Source organism: Arachis hypogaea, chromosome 5, assembly GCF_003086295.3.
Source record: "Arachis hypogaea cultivar Tifrunner chromosome 5, arahy.Tifrunner.gnm2.J5K5, whole genome shotgun sequence".
Taxonomy (NCBI): Eukaryota; Viridiplantae; Streptophyta; class Magnoliopsida; order Fabales; family Fabaceae; genus Arachis; species Arachis hypogaea.
Genome location: NC_092040.1, coordinates 62663103 through 62668041, shown reverse-complemented (window position 1 = coordinate 62668041; position 4939 = coordinate 62663103). Strand labels below are relative to the sequence as shown.

At 39.6% G+C, this 4939-nt stretch overlaps 1 non-coding gene across 1 annotated transcript; it reads left to right on the top strand.

Annotated features, from left to right (window-relative positions):
- Positions 1-1884: 1884 nt before the first annotated feature.
- On the top strand, positions 1885-1992 carry LOC112804614 (small nucleolar RNA R71). The gene has a single exon (XR_003203229.1). It is a non-coding gene; the product is annotated as a small nucleolar RNA R71 (small nucleolar RNA).
- The last annotated feature ends 2947 nt before the right edge of the window (positions 1993-4939 follow it).

Genomic DNA, 4939 nt, shown 5'->3' with positions numbered 1-4939 from the left:
TCCAGGGTGTGCTGTTTTTCTTCCTGTTTTTCTTTCTGTTTTTGCTTTTTCAATTGATTTTGTGACTTCTCATGATCATCAACCTACAAAAAACATAAAATAACAAAAGAGAATAGATAAAATATAACATTGGGTTGCCTCCCAACAAGCGCTTCTTTAATGTCATTAGCTTGACAGAGGACTCTCATGGAGCCTCACAGATACTCAGAGCAATGTTGGAACCTCCCAACACCAAACTTAGAGTTTGAATGTGGGGGTTCAACACCAAACTTAGAAGTTGGTTGTGGCCTCCCAACACCAAACTTAGAGTTTGACTGTGGGGGCTCTGTGTGGCTCTGTTTTGAGAGAAGCTCTTCATGCTTCCTCTCCATGGTGACAGAGGGATATCCTTGAGCCTTAAACACAAAGGATTCTTCATTCACTTGAATGATCAATTCTCCTCTATCAACATCAATCATAGCCTTTGCTGTGGGCTAGGAAGGGTCTGCCAAGGATGATGGATTCATCCATGCACTTCCCAGTCTCTAGGACTATGAAATCAGCAGGGATGTAATGGTCTTCAACTTTTACCAGAATATCCTCTACAAGTCCATAGGCTTATTTTCTTGAATTGTCTGCCATCTCTAGTGAGATTTTTGCAGCTTGCACCTCAAAGATCCCTAACTTCTCCATTATAGAGAGAGGCATGAGGTTTACACTTGACCCTAAGTCACACAAGGCCTTCTTGAAGGTCATGGTGCCTATGGTACAAGGTATTGAAAACTTCCCAGGATCCTGTCTCTTTTGAGGCAGTTTCTGCCTAGACAAGTCATCCAGTTCTTTGGTGAGCAAAGGGGGTTTATCCTCCCAAGTCTCATTTCCAAATAACTTGTCATTCTGCTTCATGATTGCTCCAAGGTATTTAGCAACTTGCTCTTCAGTGACATACTCATCCTCTTCAAAGGAAGAATACTCATCAGAGCTCACGAATGGCAGAAGTAAGTCCAATGGAATCTCTATGGTCTCATTTTGAGCTTTAGATTCCCATGGTTCCTCATTGGGGAACTCATTGGAGGCCAGTGGACGTCCATTGAGGTCTTCCTCAGTGGCGTTCACTGCCTCTCCTTCCTCCCAAAATTCGGCCATGTTGATGGCTTTGCACTCTCCTTTTGGATTTTCTTCTGTATTGCTTGGAAGAGTACTAGGAGGGAGTTCAGTAATTTTTTTGCTCAGCTGACCCACTTGTGCCTCCAAATTTCTAATGGATGACCTTGTTTCAGTCATGAAACTTTGCGTGGTTTTGATTAGATCAGAGACCATGGTTGCTAAGTCAGAGTTATTCTACTTAGAACTCTCTGTCTATTGCTGAGAAGATGATGGAAAAGGCTTGCTATTGCTAAACCTGTTTCTTCCACCATTATTGTTGTTGAAACCTTGTTGAGGTCTCTGTTGATCCTTCCATGAGAGATTTGGATGATTTTTCCATGAAGGATTATAGGTGTTTCCATAGGGTTCTCCCATGTAATTCACCTCTTCCATTGAAGGGTTCTTAGGATCATAAGCTTCTTCCTCAGATGAAGCTTCCTTAGTACTGCTTGGTGCATTTTGCATTCCAGATAGACTTTGAGAAATCATATTGACTTGTTGAGTCAATATTTTATTCTGAGCCAATATGGCATTCAGAGTGTCAATCTCAAGAACTCCTTTCTTCTGACTAGTCCCATTGTTCACAGGATTCCTTTCAGAAGTGTACATGAATTGGTTATTTGCAACCATTTCAATCAGCTCTTGAGCTTCTGTAGGCGTCTTCTTCAGATGAAGAGATCCTCCAGCAGAGCTATCCAAAGACATCTTGGACAGTTCAGAGAGACCATCATAGAAAATACCTATGATGCTCCATTCAGAAAGCATATCAGTGGGACACTTTCTGATTAACTGTTTGTATCTTTCCCAAGCTTCATAGAGGGATTCTCCTTCCTTCTGTCTGAAGGTTTGGACTTCCACTCTAAGCTTACTCAATTTTTGAGGTGGAAAGAACTTTGCCAAGAAGGCATTGACTAGCTTTTCCCAAGAGTTCAGGCTCTCTTTAGGTTGTGAATCCAACCATGTTCTAGCTCTGTCTCTTACAGCAAAAGGGAATAGCATAAGTCTATAGACCTCAGGGTCAACCCCATTAGTCTTGACAGTGTCACAGATTTGCAAGAATTCAGCTAAGAACTGATGAGGATCTTCCAATGGAAGTCCATGGAACTTGCAATTCTGTTGCATTAGAGAAACTAATTGAGGCTTAAGCTCAAAGTTGTTTGCTCCAATGGCAGGGATAGAGATGCTTCTCCCATAGAAGTCGGGAGTAGGTGCAGTAAAGTCACCCAGCACCTTCCTTGCATTGTTGGCATTGTTGTTGTTTTCGGCTGCCATGTTTTCTTTTTCTTTGAAGATTTCTGTTAGGTCCTCTACAGAGAGTTGTGCCTTAGCTTCTCTTAACTTTCGCTTCAAGGTCCTTTCAGGTTCAGGATCAGCCTCAACAAGAATGCTTTTGTCTTTGCTCCTGCTCATATGAAAGAGAAGAGAACAAGAAAATGTGGAATCCTCTATGTCACAGTATAGAGATTCCGTGAGGTGTCAGAGGAAAAGAAAAATGGAAGACAGAAGTAGAAAATTCGAACTTATCAAAGAGGATGGAGTTCGAATTTTGCATCAAGGAATAGTGTTAGTTCATAAATAGAAGGATGTGAGAAGAAGGGAAGTAATTTTCGAAAATTGAGTAGAAGATTTTGAAAACATTTTGAAAAACCTTAATTGATTTTCGAAAATCAAAGTGGAAAAGAAGTAAAGTGATTTTTGAAAAAGATTTTGAAATTAGAAATTAAAAAGATATGATTGAAAGCTATTTTGAAAAAGATGTGGTTAAGAAGATATGATTGGTTTTAAAAAAAAGATGTGATTGAGAAGATATGATTTGAAAAACATTTTAAAAAAGATTTGATTTTGAAAATTAATAACTTGCCTAACAAGAAAAGATATGATTCAAACATTAAACCTCTCTCAACAGAAAAGGCAACATACTTTAAATGTTGAATCAAATCATTGATTGATAGCAAGTATCTTTGAAAATGGAAAGAAATTGAATTTGAAAAAGATTTAATTGAAAAGATTTGATTTGAAAAGGATTTGATTTTGAAAAACTTTGAAAACCTGAAAAAAAAATTTGATTTGAAAACAGAATCTTCCCTCTTGTGCCATCCTGGCGTTAAACACCCAGAATGGTGCACATTTTGGCGTTTAACGCCCAAAACTCTACCCTTTTGGGCGTTAAACGCCCAGCCAGGCACCCTGGCTGGCGTTTAAACGCCAGTTTGCCTTCTTCACTGGGCGTTTTGAACGCCCAGCTTTTTCTGTGCAATTCCTCTGCTGTATGTTCTGAATCTCCAATTCTCTGTATTATTGACTTGAAAAGACACAAATTAAAAATATTTTTGGATTTTTAATAATAAGGAATAATCAAAATGCAACTAAAATCAAATAACAATGCATGCAAGACACCAAACTTAGGAGTTTGTATACTACTGACACTAATGAGAATGCACATGAGACACATAAACACTCAAGTCAAGAGAATTCAAAGATCAGAGTAAGAAATTATCAAGAATAACTTGAAGATCCTTAAGACACATGAATGAATGCATGCAATTGACACCAAACATAAAATGAAACACTAGACTCAAACAAAAAATATTTTTGGATTTTATGATTTTGTAAAATTTTTTTGGATTTTTCGAAAATTAAGTGGAAAAAGGTATCAAAATTCTTAATGAGAATTCTAGGAATCATGCAATGTTTAGTCTAAGACGCCGGTCCAGGAATTAGACATGGCTTCACAGCCAGCCAAGCTTTTAAAGAAAGCTTCGGTCCAAAACACTAGACATGGCCAATGGCTAGCCAAGCCTTAGCAGATCACTGCTCCAACAGCAAGATTGATAGAAATCAACAAGCTCTTGTGATGATAAGTTGAAACCTCGGTCCAATGAAATTAGACATGGCTTCACAGCCAGCCAGATTTCAACAGATCATCATGAAACACTAGAATTCATCTTCAAGAATTCTGAAAAAAAAAATACCTAATCTAAGCAACAAGATGAACCGTCAGTTGTCTATACTCGAACAATCCCGGCAACGGCGCCAAAAACTTGGTGCACGAAATTGTGATCACTACTTTTCACAAATCAAATAATCCCCGGTAATGAATCCAAAAACTTGGTGTTCAATACCATGGCATAAACACAACTTCGCACAACTAACCAGCAAGTGTACTGGGTCGTCCAAGTAATAAACCTTACGTGAGTAAGGGTCGATCCCACAGAGATTGTTGGTATGAAGCAAGCTATGGTCACCTTGTAAATCTCAGTCAGGCAAACTCAAATGGATGTAGGTGATATACGAATAAAACATAAAGATAGAGATAGAGATACTTATGTAATTCATTGGCAGGAATTTCAGATAAGCGTATGAAGATGCTTGTCCCTTCCGTCTCTCTGCTTTCCCACTGTCTTCATCCAATCCTTCTTACTCCTTTCCATGGCAAGCTTAAGCAAGGGTTTCACCGTTGTCAGTGGCTACCTCCCATCCTCTCAGTGGAAATGTTCAACGCACCCTGTCACGGCACGGCTATCCATCTGTCGGTTCTCGATCAGGCCGGAATAGAATCCAGTGATTCTTTTGCGTCTGTCACTAACACCCCGCCTTCAGGAGTTTGAAGCACGTCACAGTCATTCAATCATTGAATCCTACTCAGAATACCACAGACAAGGTTAGACCTTCCGGATTCTCTTGAATGCCGCCATCAGTTCTAGCCTATACCACGAAGACTCTGATCTCACGGAATGGCTGGCTCGTTTGTCAGGCGAGCATTCGGTTGTCAGGCGATCAACCATGCATCCTGTATCAAGAATCCAAGAGATAT